We start from the raw sequence: 14,781 nt of genomic DNA on the forward strand, positions 1-14,781 counted from the left end.
TGTAGTAGGGGTCGGGTGAACCCCACACTCTTCTCTAGACCTTCAGGAGAAGACAGAGATGTCTTCAACGAGAGGGGAAGGAGGGACATGCCGCAGCTTGTCAGTTGGAAGGTGGCTCCATTCATTTCTCAAGACCTGCTGCTATCACTTACAGTGTTCTGTGCAGACCCCAGCACTTTACTAGGGCTTTGAGGGCTTAGTGACTCCTGGCTGACATGCAGAGTGTCACAGTTAGGGAAGAGAAAGGTTGCAGTTATTGATACTGGGTCAGAGAGCATTGGTTTGAGACGCACCAATTAGCCTGCTGTGCTGACAAGCTGTGACAATATCAGTGATGGTGACTTCAAAGTAAAATGAGTTCAGGTGTCAGTGCCTTGATGAATCCAGTCTGAAAATCATTCTCATGAGAGGAAGAGCATTGAAAACTACCCTGATATTAATAAAACCCCAAGAGTGCCTCTCTAGATGAGCAGAAACCTAGTCACTCTGCATTTGTGTAGACGTGAAGAGCTGGGCGAGTGGTGCGATGCCAGCTTGTGACAGCTGAAGGTTTGACCCTGAACCTTTGAGGGTACTGTCCACGGGGAAAAAACACAACAAACCAATGGGAATTTATCTTTGCATTTGCTGTGCCCCAGATCTGGCCTTACTCAACTCTCAATAGAGGTCCATTGAGTCATGGCCACAGAAGTAAGGGAGGAGACTGAAGATTCAAGCTGTGTGCTTGCTCCTGAGACACAGAGGCTGGGTTGCAGCACAGTCTGTGCAGCCTGTTCTCAACATGGCTCATGGGCCCTGGGCACCTATGGAAGACTGCAACTGGCACTGAAATGGTCGTTCAGCTGAAGTCCTTGGTTCAAGTAGAGTAAATCACTCTTTTCCTCTCCAGCTTCTGAATCCTAAGTGTGTAATTGCTCCAAAGATGCAGCAGCAGGTCAGATCAGCACAACAGCTTTCGTGGCTGATGGAGCGAGCCACACTTTGAGCAGGCTGGGCAGTGAAGCAGCAGCAGGGACAGGACACAGACTCTTCTCTTCTCCTGGTCACAGGTCTTTGCCATGTGACGGACAGACTGAGCAGTCCTCCCACGCGTACATGGACACAGCCCACTCTGCTCTAGGTTTCTCTGCAAGCCACTCAGCAGCAGGAGCTGGGGTCTCCTGCACCCTTGTTACTGTGCAGGACTTCAGAGAGTGCCTGCACACAGCGGTGTCTCTGTCTGCTCTCAAGAGCCATCGCAGCCAGCAGCTCCGGGAGAAGGCACAAACCAGCCATGTGACACAGCTGCTCCGGGATTGGAACTGGAAGGAGAGAGTTCTTCCTGATCCTAGAGGATGATTGTCTCAGACGCTGGCACAGGAGCGCTGGCAGTGACATGCTTTGTGTTGCAGCTGGTGCAGCTCAGATGTGTGAGGAGATGATGCTGCTGCATGGCCACATCAGCCAAATTGCCTCCTCGCCAACGCTCGGCAAACTGAATATCGAATTGCCTGAGCACAATTGAGTGCTGACTCACCTTCCCATCAGGGTAAACGGTGCAGCTTCCAGGACATCTTGGAGCATTCTGTTGTCTCACAAGCCTATGGGAACTCTGCTGATTGATTTTTCTCTCCTCCAAGCAAACTGATGTTTCATGCTCCTATTTGAGGCTGGATGCTACAGATCCAGCTGCTGTCACAAGACGTCTTCCCCCTGCTTTGTTATCTTGATCATGTTCTGCTGAAACTCATCTTTCATCCTGGCTGGCACAGTGGCTTCCCTTGTGACTGTTGCAGCTCTAGGCTCTCCATACTCGTAGCCACTCTCTGAGCTCCAGCTGTCACCCTCTGCTGTCTGAGCCTGTATGGCTCCGAGTGCCTTCTCACAAACACGTCCCCACAAATTCCCACTGTTTCAGGCCCGAGGCTGCACACATCCGAGGCTGCTCAGAGCAGGCTCTTGCACCTGCAAACACCAGCAGGAAAACACAACCCCAGGTGTTGTCAAGGGGCACCCTCTTTTTCCTAAATTCGGTCTCATCCCACAAGAGTCCCCTTGGAGGTGTAACTCTGTGGCTGTCCTTAGACACAGAGCAACTCTCGGTGTCTGAAATGCAATTGGAGGAAGAGCAATTTTAAGCAGCAATGCCGGGGACCCGAGGTGAACTGAGCCATGGGTGCTGGGCAGAGAGCTCAAATTTAGCTGAGTGTGGCCAGAAAACCAGCAGTCATGCCTTTGGGTGATCTCTGCCTTCTGTCACTCAGGTGGTGGCAAGAAGGAGCAGAAGAAAGGCAAAGGCCTCAGTAATTGGGAGAACAGCAATTATTAAGCAGCAGGCCCACCCACAAGGCTGCAGAAGACAGCAGCCTTGAGTTGGAGGGTCTGGAAGTGAAGCCAGTCACAGAAGTGGTGGCACTTGGTTTAATTTTCAGCTAGCTATGAACATCTCTTTTCTTGCTGAGAGAAACCAGCTGCTCAGGCAGGAATATTGATTCCCCTCCAGACTGCTCTTGCTGAGAGTTTGACAGCAGCCTGTCCCAGCAATGCCTGAATGGGGACAGCAGCAATGTCCCCAGTGCAGCTGAATCAGGGCAGTGCCTGGGCGAAGACCATCACCAACCTCAAGGGGCTGGGGCTTTGCAGGGCGAGGGCTGCACCCCAAGGTGTGCATGGCAGCAGACACAGCAGTGACTCCAGCACTCAGACTCCTCTGGCCCACAGCACCACTGCGATTCACCAGCAGGCTTCTGGCAGGAGCACGGGCAGAGCAGGGAGGCAGGGCACCCTCAGCTGAAAGCCTGAGCTGATTCCACAGGGAAGAGAAGCCCTCAGACAGCAATTCTTCCAAGGGAGGTGACCTGGCAGGCTGTCACCGTGGGATCTGGAAGCAAGCAGGCGGTCTCCTCTTTAACAAACAGCAAGCTAGAAGATGGTCAGGGAAGGAAGGGAAGGACACTTCTTAAACGTGCTGGAGGAGCAAGGCTGAAGCAGCTCTCATTCCCATCCACAAGGCAGCAAAGGTTTCTGAAGCAGCAGCAGTGCCCGCCTAATCAAAGAGAAGAAACTCTGCTGGTCCTGCCCCGAGGCTTGAGCTCCAAACTGTAACTAATGAGTGTAGAGGCAGTGGTAAAAAAAAAAAAAAAATCCCTTTTCTAAGGCCTTTGATTTTACTGGAACATGCACAGCAGTAAAATTCACAGGGGCAATGGGAAAGCCATGTCCTGACCTGACCTGCCACAGAAAACAGCAAAACAAAGGGGCAGGGATTTGGGGTCAGGTTTGGGGAGGATCCATGATTCAGCAGGTCAGTTTGCTAGATCTCCTCTCATCTGTCACATAATGAGGGAGCCAGGCAAGCTCTTGCAGCTCCAGGCTGCTGCTTCATTGCAGAAAGGTAGGGCCCAGCCAGTGAGGAGCTTCTCAAGAATAAATGGCTCTCAATTAGGACAGTAGGTCAGAAAGAGCAGGATGATTCATATCCAGGACACACTGCAAGCATCCGTGCTAACGCTCCATGAGCTGTTCAGCTTTACATCCTCAGAGCGCCTGCACTTGCCCTGTCCTTGCTGCTGCTGGCAGGCGACAGCCAGCAGGGCTGGGTATGTGGCTTGCTAATCCTTGGAATACCTGAGCTGAGCTGGGGAGCAGGGGCTTCCACTGCCCCTCAGCAGCAGGAGCTGAGGCAGCTCTGTCCTGGTCACAGCAGGCCACTGTTAGTCTAGAAATCAGAGCACGTGGAGCTTCACACCCCACGTGAATAAATAAGGTACCCAGAATTAACAGCCTCTAACAGAGAAATGGATCTGCAGTTTTCCCAGGAGTAAGCAACAGGTTGTGACAGATGGGCCTGGGAGTGCTTGGCTCCTAGGTTAGTGCCCTGACAATGCCTCCACTCAGCTGTGCAAATCGCATTTTGCTTGCTTGGCTGTGAGTTGCTGGGCAGTGGATGTAATTTTCCATGCCTGCGGTTGGCACCAGGGTTTACCTTGACTTGCAGCTGACAGCACCAGCTCTGCCAGCCTTGTTCCACCTCTGAGAAAATAACAATTAAGAAGCCTGGGTAGGTGGCATCACCCAAGAACTCAGTGTCCAGCTCTAACCCAGTCACCACCAGTTACTGCTCTGCAGCAAAACGTCTTTTCCAGGTTCACTTGACGCCAGAGAAACCCAGGGATGCCAGGCATGCACTTTGATCTCTCTGAAGACAAATCTGTTAAACTTTAGATCAAGGAATCTCTAACGAAACAAAGAACTTGTGCCACTTGTGTCACTTCCAGATAGAAATACATCAGCTGGAAAGCGACAGAAGCAGGGGAAGGTGAAGGAGAGAGCAGCGCTCCGCAGCGTCACCCAGAGTGACTACCTGATGGATGAGGATATGGCTGGGGAAAAAAGCCACTTGCAGAGTCTCTCTGCCAGCCACCTGGCAAATCTTCCACCACAGCGGGTTGCAGTGCAAGCTGGCTGAACTCTGCCTTTCCTTGCACCTCCTGCTATCACCACAGGCAATTTGTTTTTCAGGTGCAGTGCAGATTTTGAAATCTCTGCTCAGACTCCCCTTCAGGACTCTTTACAGCCGTGGCCAACTCATGGTCCTCCCCTGCACCAGTCTGCCCTGTCTGTGCAGTCTCTCAAGTAAAGGCGCTCTGGAACATTTAGGGGGTCACTAAAAGACTGAGCACAGGCTGCTGCAGGCACTGTCTGCTCCCGATTCATGCAGCCCTTCCCTCGCCCCGCCCAGGGAGGCAGGCAGGCAGGCATCCAACATCCACCTTCTTGCTCCAGGAGCATCCTTACTCCATGCTTAGCACTGTCAAGCAGCAGCTTGTAGCCCTAAGCAGTACAGGGCTTGATCTCCTCACTAAGGAGTTTGGATGCTGTACCCCAGTGAATATTGCCCCTAGCCACTCCTGATCATCTGCAGCGACACAAGGCAGTAAGAGTTTATGGCCACTTCAAAGAAGAGTCCTTCTCCATGCCATGTGAGCATCCATCTCATCCTAGAGCAGGCTGCTCTGCCCAGCCTTATTGAGCCCTTTTGCCCTGTTTCATCAGCCTCTGCCATGGTCCCTAACCACCTCTAATGGAGGCCACTGCCCTCCCAAGTTGTGGCTACAGCACTGAGAGCATCAGCATGCAGTTAACCCTGCAGCACGGTGGTGAGAGGCAGCTGCAGCTCCTGCCTGCTGAGCAGACGCTCTTGGGCTGTGACAGGACTCACTAAAAGCTATTTTCAGCTTAAATGATCTTTGATAGTGAAACTGGAGTTAAGCTGGGTGGTGAGTGGAGATCATCTGCTCTGAGAAGTAAACCAAGGCAGAAGGGGAAGGGAGAAAAGCAGGAAGGTAGCAGAGGAGAGAGAGAATTAAAGAGTGCACGGATGGCAAAAAGAAACAAGAAAAAATACCTTGTTGCACCTCCCCATCACCGCCGAACAGATCCCCGTCCTCCTCAGCTGCCAGCCACGCTCATCCTCTGTAGTTCTCAGCCTTCTTAGATAGATGGGGCTAAGCAACAAAAGCTGTCTGCTAGCAGCCTCATGCTTGTCTCACCTTTCTGACAGCCACTTTGAGGCACTTCTACTCAAACTCGCCTGGCCCTTAATGTGAGCTCGGTTTTAACCGCATCATCGACAGCGGTAACTTGTTAACCCAATGTTTGTTCACTTAAAAGCGAGTTCAGCCCAGCTGCTTTCTCTCTGCCAACAGCAGAACCGATGGTCTGGGCTTCACTCTGAAAAAACGAGGGCAAAGGTCATCTCCTGAGCATCACCCTCCCCTCCTCCAGACCACAAGCAGCTTCAGCAACGTTTGGGGTTTTTCACCAGACCCAGACATTGGGTGTGTAAAACACGGGCAGGTTCTCCAAGCCACTCCCTTCGCCTGGGGCAGGAAGGCTGATTCAATTAGAAACCTCTGCTCAGCTGCAGAAGAGAGGGGAGGGAGGGACTGAAGCAGGGGCAAGTCACACTGCGTTCACCTGGGGCATCCAAGCAGCTCTGCACGGATTCAGGCAAGCAGCAGCTCCCTTTGGAGTCCCACCACACGTTTGGAGAAGGCACTTGCTAAAACGTTTGAGAGTGCCCTGTTTGGTGTCTGTAGGCAGCTGAGGGGCGGAGTGGACACTATGTAGCACCCTGCTGAGATGGATTGCGGTCCCTGCAGGTCACTGGGGATCAGTCCACAAGCAGGGCAGCAGGACTCGTTCCCAGCTTGAGCATCAATACCCTTTCTGACTCAGCAAACCTGCCTCTCCTTGGGTCCCAGCACACCTTGGTTTGAGAGGAAGAGGAACCCAATGTGTGTGACCCACCTGGGTTACCCTGAACCTCTCTCTCCTGGAGCAGCACCTGCACAGCTCCATCCACTGTCCTATGGTTCCAAAGCCCAGAGCTCTGCCAACATCCGCCTTTCCTGCACAGAAACATTTCAACAACCTTCCCCGGGTGGCAACGGCCTGAGAAAGGCTTTCGGGGCAGGTCTGCTGTGCCCTGCCCTTAAGCTTAGCTCAGTGCCAGCCTGTTGACATGCCCAGCCCTGCTCTGCCATGCAGGAACTGCACTGAACTCAGTGATAGCTGATAAACAGCAGACGTTTAAAGTGGTTTGTGGTGTCTGCTGAGCATCAGCTGCCCTTTTGTGTTGTCCCTTGTCTGCAGTCCTGATGCTCAGATCCCCTGGGTTCCATCCATCTGCAAAAGCTCAAAGCTACAGCAAAAGGAACAAACTAATCTGATAGGGAAATAAAACAATGGAAGCAAAAGGGACAGATATTGGAAACAGAGGTAAGCAGAACAGGCTCAGATCTAACTGGGAGTCCTGCCACAGCACCAGTGAGTTCCTCCACACTCTTCCCCTTGTGCCCCAAGCCAGCTGGTTTCACGGCTGCCCAGGCTCCAACCTGCCATCCCAGGCAGCATTAATGAGGTTTAGGTCTGAATTAAACGACTCTTCTGCATGCCTGGGGAGCTGATTCACACCTCTGCTCCTGTGGCGTGCAGCAGCTTTGGCTGCTTCAGGCTGTGCTCAGTATCTGGAGATGCACATCTGTGGGTCCCAGCCCAAAGCAGGGGGACAGATGTGTGCAGCTAGAAAGGCTGAGGGCTGCTGGAGTCTGCAGACAGCCTGAGGGAGGGTAGGAGCTGCTCCTAGACTGCCCACGGGAACCTGGCTCCAAAATCAACTGCTTTGAGGGCAATGACAGCGCAGGCCCCTGCACAGCACAGGAGCTGTGCCTGGCTCTTAGGAGGGGAGGGCATCTGCGGGGCTTGCTGCTGCCACCGCCCCAGTGCCGGCTCCCTCCCCGGGGCAGAGTAACGAGGCCAGTGGAAATCTGCAGCAGAGCTTCACTGTGCTCAAGGGCTCCTGTTCAAAGCCTCAGCCATGGGCAGGTTTTTCTCTATTCCTGCACTGGGTGGGAGGAAGCTGAGGAGTGCCTGAGGTGTTCATAGAGCTTATCTCAGGCACCAAAGCTCGATCCTAACTCCCAACACTGAGGCACCCGTCAGAGCCTATTGTGTCCACATTGCCTTCTAATCCTGGCTGCTTCAGAATACAGAGAGTGTTGTGTAGGACCATTTATCTCTGTCAGAGCCTTCTGGGTGGCTGCAGAGGGCCAGGCAGTGTTTGTAGCAGGCAGAGAACTCCAGGGTGAGCTGCTTCAGTGCCTTGGGATCATCCATATTTCTGAACATCTGAGAAGCTGCTCACACTTAGAGGACTTCACCACCAAGATGTGCTCTCCCAGCATGAGAAGCAGCTCGTGTTTTCCACAGACACTTTAGATATTGATAATTTTCTCATTTTCTGATATGATAGGGCTTGGGGAATTTTCTCCCTTCTGAGACAAGCTACTGACAGCAGGGGATGAGTGTTCCTCATCAAGAGACACCATCCATTGTCGCACAGCCGCGACTGGCAGAAAGTAAGAACTGTCCCAGCAAGCAGGCAGGGAGCTCCAGAAGGACTGATGATGTCTTTCAGGAGACACCACTGGTTGCCCAGCCATGTCTTCCCAAGCCAGGTTGTGAGCTGAGCTTGGTTTGAAGGAGCCCTCAGCCCTCTGCACGCCTGCTGTGGGAAGGTGCTGTGGCCACTCTGGGGTGGGTGTGGTGCCAGCCTGGGAGATCTCATCTGGGGGCATGGGATTACCAGAACATGCCTAAAAGCTCTGCCACGATGACTCTATCCTGCTGCCACAGAGGTGGCACTCAACATGTTCTTAGCTCCACTCTAGGGCTGTTGTCAGCAGATGCTGGGGTGCTCAGAGGCCCCAGGGAGCCTCAGGCAGCAGTTGCCACTGCTGAACCCATCTGGGCTCCACTTTACAGAACTAGAGAAGCTGCCTGCAGTGCTTGGGCCAACAGAGAGCCTGGGAGCAGCTGGGAGGCTTTCTGCACAGCTCCTCTATAGCCAGCAGACTGTGCCCAGTGCCTGGCCTGTGGCTGTAGCTGTTGCACTGGGAAGCCAAAACTTACCCCTTTCTACCTGCCTTCCTCACAGCCTCCTCTTCCAACTGTTCTCTCTCTCCTCTCACTATCTGCATCTCATGTTCTGCCATTCCTGATGGCTTTTGTCTGTACCAAGTCCCATCTTACTCATCTCATCGAGGCCCAAACCTTTCAGAGGGCTGCTTTGCACTCATCTCCCAGCCAGCCTTTGGCTCCTCGACATTCTCATCCTTGACTCTTCTCTCTGGATCTGGGAACAATTCTGTTTCTATTGATGTTGCTGGATCTAGACCCATTTATTTTATCAGACCCCTCAGGGTAAGGGTCTTAGCTTTCAAGGGACAGATGTGCAGCTGCTTTTGCAGGCATGAAGGTGGCTAGGGCTGGTCCCTGCACCAACAATACCCAGGGCATAGCAAGAGCTTCAGGAGACTGAAATGCACCACAAACAGTAGGAATCTTGCCCAGCGCTAGATGCTGGCCTGAGAGAGACTTTATCCCTGACAGATACCAGCTCCAGAGGGATCTTTTCTGTGGCAGCCCTGCCCAGGAATAGATCCTGACTTCATCTAAGAGAGGAGCAGAAGCTGGCTGTACAGGGTTCTGCCACTCACTGGAGGAAGGCACAGACAGAGCAAATGGAGCAAGGTGGCCTGTGCCACACCTGTGGTGTCTCTGCATTCTCCTGCCCACCTGGCATGTTCTGTTCTCCGTGCTCACATCATAAAATCATAGAATCATAGAATCATAGAATCAACCAGGTTGGAAGAGACCTCCAAGATCATCCAGTCCAACCTATCCCCCAGCCCTAGCCAGTCAACCAGACCATGGCACTAAGTGCCCCATCCAGTCTTTTCTTGAACACCTCCAGGGATGGTGACTCCACCACCTCCCTGGGCAGCCCATTCCAGTGCCAATCACTCTCTCTGCCAGGAACTTCCTCCTCACATCCAGCCTAGACCTGCCCCGGCACAACTTGACACTGTGTCCCCTTGTTCTATTGCTGTCTCCACAGAGAGCTGTGGGTCTGAGCAGGCTCTGCCAGCAGCGAGAGCTCCCCAGAGCAGGAGGGGCCTGTGTCTGGAAAGCTGGAGGGCATCGACTCGGAGCTCAGCTCAGGGGCGGGCAAGGCCAGCTGGAAGTGAGTGAAAGTGCTGAGCTCAGGAACGGCACTGGAGGTTTGCAGCCCCAGTGATGGGCAGCAGCGAGCAGGCAGCTTGGTTTTTGGTATTGCCCTCCTGCTGCTTGAGTCTGGAAGCATTTCAGAGGACGCTTTCTCCTGTTTCATGGTGATAAAACCCTGTGCTCGATAACCGAGATCTGCTGCCTGGCATCAGGGCAACACAAATAACAACGAAAGAAACAAACTAGTGGTGACTCAAGCTGCTGTCAAGCGGGGGAAAACATCCGCGGCCGATTGCGCACCAGCGCTGGCATCTCCTCTGGGGGACTCTGCTGGCCACCGGCGAGTCTGCAGGCGAAGAGAGGCTGTTTTTAGCTCAGGCCCTCGCAAAAATGGTTTTCTCTGAGGTTCTGGTGGGTTAGCATCTACAGGCTCACATCAGCGGGGCTGCGGAGGCCTGTGAGCAGTGCAAGAAGCGATTTGCCCAGCGAGACCACGGGGCTGAAGACTCGGCGTGGCATGGAGGGGCCACATTCCAGGAGGGGTTAAACAATCCTTGAGGCTCATGTCTTCATCTGAGTGGGACAATCAGGAGAAGTAGCCTGGGGGGACCAGCCCTGCCCCGGGATACAGGCTGTGGCTACCCATGGACTGCTGAGCATGGTCCAAGCCATGGCTCTGTCGTGCCCTGCAGAGCATCATAAGGACAGCCCAACACATCCAAAACACGCTCAAGGGGACAAGTCCAGCTGGAAGTTTATTCTTGCTATCCAGATTTGTATTTATTAATTTCTAGCTCCTTTACTTTCTCTTGGCACCATTTTTCTGTGTAAGTGAAAGATTTACCCTGAATCACAGCATGTTATTTCCACTTGTCAAGATAAAGGTTAATGAAATACCAGCAACTGCATCACAAACCTCGCGCTCTAGCTAGCAGAGATTTCATGTGGCACATGCTGCTGCACAGCCTGTGCTTGGAAAAAGCTGGGACTGGAACCCCCCAGACTGTCAGAGGGCAAGAAATTCACAGCTGGAGCAGCTGAGCCCCTGCCCTTCCCTCCTTACCCCCTGCCCTCCCACGACTGGCACGAATGAAAGTGGACCAAGGGCAAGCCCAACACAGGAGGTCCTGCACAGCCTTGGTGTCTGAGCAGCGTTTTGCCCTGCAAACATTGCCTGCCTCTGGACAATGGCCACCTGGATATTTACACACCATGCAACTCACATACAGATTGCGTGTAGCAGAGAATGTAGTGAGCTGGAAGGGACCCAGTAAGGATCACGGAGTGCTATAAATAGCCGAGAAGCAGCATGGTGCTGCATTTGGCACGGAGCTGTCTTCAAAGAGGTTTGCACCAGAGGCGCAAAGAGAATTTTACTTACTGGCTGCAAAGAATTTCTCAGGCCCTGAAGGCGACAGTGGGGCTGGCAGGAGGTCACCAGGAGCTGCCCAGGGACCTAGGCTAGGGAGTAGAGATGAATCACAGAGGGACAAGCCTCCTGCCCCAGAGCAGCCCCCACGTTAGACACTTGGAGGTACAGAAGATGCAGCGGGTCGAGCAGTCGAGCCTTCAGGAAGGAAGGGAGGAGCTGCTTTGTTTTCTTCCCAGAGAAGGCCGTGAGGGATGGGATGAGTGTCAGAAGCTGCCGTTTGGGATGAGTCAGAGGACTGGCACGGGGCGGGTTCGTTAACGCCGGCTTGAACGCACGCCAAGGAGGATCTCCAAAATTCACAGCCAGTTATCTCTTGTCAGAGGGCTGAACCCCGCTGCAGCCTGCTTTTCCACTCCAAGGTACACAATCAAAAGCGTGCAGAGATTATTCAGGGAGGTTTAGCCTGTAAATATGCTTTTAAAAGCTTCAATACAGATGATAAAAAAAAATCACCCACCCAAAAACTTCTGACAGAGCAAACTCTCTCCCAGGGGATCGTTTCCCTCCTCCTAGGCAGATGAAAAGGCATTGTTACGAAATCCCAGCGCAGATTTTGTTATGGGCTAAATCAAACTGCTTTGGAGTCTCTGGAATTCAGATCTGCAGTTCATCACCACAGCCCATATGTTCCCTGCAGCAGTATGATAAAGAAGGGGATGTACTTCTCCCCCTTATGATAGGCAAAGATCTGGGTGAAATGCTTGCTGTCCCGTTTGCTCTTTCTCTGGAATCCACTCGGGATGCTGTGGGACATGAAACACACCGTGAAGCCTGAGGGGCTGCGGAACTGACGGGCGACACCAAGAGCCAAAAGAATATCTGCAAAGCATCTGAAGAAAGAGATCCTTAATGGCTTTGTGAAGCCTGTTGATTTGTTGCCATCTACTTAACTTAAACCTCCTGTTGTCTTAGATCTAACTAAAATCTAACGAGCCATTTGGATAAAGGAAATCCCTGTTGGAAAAGCTAGTCCCGTCCCCTCGCTGCAGTGTGAGCAGCAACAGACTCCTCCGCTCCTCTCAGCGAGGTTCTCCTTCATCAGTGCCACCAGATCAGATCTGATTCTTCTAACACCTCCAGGCTACAATGCACGAAGGGAAATGAAGGTTTGATGTGCTCCTGAAGGACAGTGACAAAACACGAGTGCAAGCTCCCTGCCCTGGTTACTTGCTGGACCTCCTTGATTTACAAGAGTTTTGCTGCTGGAACTGAAGGTTAATAATGCTATTTTTTCTAGATGGCTGCAATTGGTGTGGGCATCTTTGACTGCTGGGATCACATTCTCATCTTTAACAAAGCCTCTGGGCCCTTTTTGCTGTTCTGTGCTACAAGCTCTGGATCTCCAGCATGGCGTGGGGAGCCATGGGCCCCTCACTGGGCAGATTTCAGCTGTTCATAGAGAGTGGAGGTGTTTGAAAGGGCTGCTGCCAGGGGATTGTATCAGGGCTGAGGCACCAAGTGCCACCGTTTGGAAGGCTAAATTGGGAATTAATTTTTCATTATTGGAAGAAATATTTTGTGTTCTGCTGCTAGGAGTGAGCAAGGACTCAGAGTCCTTGGAAAGGCTTTTCCCATGGCATGCCACTGGCTGCAAGCAGATGGTAGTTGCTGGTGTGTCACAAAACTGCAGCAGATCTGGAAGGCAGGACTGAGCATCTCCCACGTCCCAGATTCAGCAGAGGAGCTGATGTGAAAAAGCAGCAGGATCTGCTGGAAGGAGAGCTCAAGCACACAGCACAGAGGATGCAAAGTCCCTGCTGTTGGCACAGGCTTGAGTCCAAAGGATGGCTCTGTCTAGTGGGCCTGCACAGTGGCTGCTGGGTCCCCGTGGCTGCAGTTCTCCATGAACTCCACCTAAAGGGAACAGCCATGTAAGGCTCGGGTGCAGAGAAGATGTTCCTGGTGCAGCTAGTAAGCAGGATCCCAGAGCTGCCTGAATGCAAACATCTTTAGAGGGGCTGACAGCTCTTGACTACCAGACACTGGAGAAGGGAATCATCTCTCTTCTCTCTTTCCAAGTCAAATGCATGTTTTAAGCAGTCTGCAGAAACCTTTGTAGAATCACAAAATTGTGTGGGTTGGAGGAAACCTTCAAAACCACCAAGTCCAACCATTAATCCACAGTGCCATGTCACCCACCACCAAACCACGTCCCTCAGCACCACATCTACTCACAGCATCTCTCCACCAACCATAAGCCTATATGGATTCAGCGAGGCATAACTGCAGCCCCTCACACTGTGCATGCTTCTCAGAGCAGCTTTGTAGCACCTGTGTCCTTCAGCTCTTAAGGGATAAGGAGTTTGCCTCCCAGTGCACCTCCCAGAGCAGGCACCTCTGGCAAGGGAGGCTCTGCAATAAGATTTGGTTTAGGAGAAGCTGAAGGCTGCTGGAGTGCACCAGTTTAACAGCAGTCAAGGAGATAATTCCCCTTATTGCTCCCTCTTGCAGAAATACCACATCGAAGTGCACGGAGCTGCAGCTGCAGCCACACCAGCGTGTCCCCTACTTCAACTCTGGCTCTTCCCAACTCAGTGTCATTATGCACTCTCTGCAGGCACTAAGGGGTCCTTGCCAGGGCACAAGTTTCATACACCACGGGTGGCCCAGCCTGGCGCTGGGCAAGCCTCAGTCCCTGCCTCTCCAGAGAGCAGCACCAGGTGTTGTCCTCTGCCCCACCTCTGCCCCAGCTGCCTTGTGGTGGGTGTGTGGGTCAGGTTTGGCTTCTGCCCTTCCTTGTGCATGCAAATTCAGCCTGCCTGGTGTTTAATCAAGTTCATCACTGTGCTGGCTGAGCACCTCACGAAGTGATGCTAATCGAGGAAGAACAATGAGCCGTCACATTCACCTTAGTCATAAGTAAGGATAGAGCGCTCAAGTGAAACAGCTCTCACTTGAAACTGGGCCTGGGTTCTAAAGTTTAAATCTACAAAACAGGATAAAGTATTTTTTTATTCTGTAGAACAGTCCTTTGAGGATAGTGGATGGAAAAAGCCAGGCACCAGTTAGGAAGGTGGAAACCTTTCTGACCCTCTCGTCCCTTCTCTTTAAAAGTAATTCCTCCATCATCTTTGGAAACAGTCTGGATAAGTCCCTAAAACTCAAGCCACCTCTTGAGATCCTCTGACTTGCTGACTTCTCCACCCTCCTGTGCCCGCAGTGAAGCTTGCTGAAAGGGTTCAACCAGCAAACGTTCTGCCCTGGGCCCTGTACCCGACGCCCTGGTAGGAGCCCGCTGAACAAATGTCCTTGCTGTCAAACTGACCAGAGCTGCAGGCCGCATCACAGCTGTAGAGATCTGAAACTGAGTAATTTTGATGGCAGTTTGCAGTCCTGTAACAAAACAGTGTAAAAAGCCCTGCTACTGAGAATTGGGAAGGACAAGTGGAGGGTCAGCATCCACACGAGAGCTGTTTGCCCTCGGAGCCTTACTGAAGAGTATCTGGAGCAGACTGCAAGAGGTGCAATAGGGTACCTGAGGCTCCTGATAAACTGTGATGGAGCTGTGGATGCTTTGTGTTTCCTGGTGCTCACCTGGGAGAGGTTTTAAGCTGTGCACACAAACCCCCACATATACAAAACTGCAAGATAATTTCAGTAGCATAAACTCTCTTGCAGAAAGGAAGCAGCTGGTTCAAGACCACAGCACCCATCCTGCAGGTAGCAAAGCTCTATCCCAGCTCCACATTGTCCTAGAAATCATGGAATCAACCAGGTTGGAAGAGACCTCCAAGATCATCCAGGCCAACCTATCCTCCGGCCCCAGCCAGTCAACCAGACCATGGCACTAAGTGCCT

At 52.4% G+C, this 14,781-nt stretch overlaps 1 long non-coding RNA gene across 1 annotated transcript; it reads right to left on the reverse strand.

The window, feature by feature from the left end:
- Nucleotides 1–219: 219 nt before the first annotated feature.
- On the reverse strand, nt 220–5,871 carry LOC135179107 (uncharacterized). The gene is made up of 2 exons (XR_010303917.1): nt 5,387–5,871; nt 220–3,025 (listed from the first exon to the last, which is right to left on the reverse strand). It is a non-coding gene; the product is annotated as an uncharacterized LOC135179107 (long non-coding RNA).
- Nucleotides 5,872–14,781: the final 8,910 nt, after the last annotated feature.

The sequence above is a fragment of the Pogoniulus pusillus genome, chromosome 11 (genome assembly GCF_015220805.1).
Source record: "Pogoniulus pusillus isolate bPogPus1 chromosome 11, bPogPus1.pri, whole genome shotgun sequence".
Lineage (NCBI taxonomy): Eukaryota > Metazoa > Chordata > Aves > Piciformes > Lybiidae > Pogoniulus > Pogoniulus pusillus.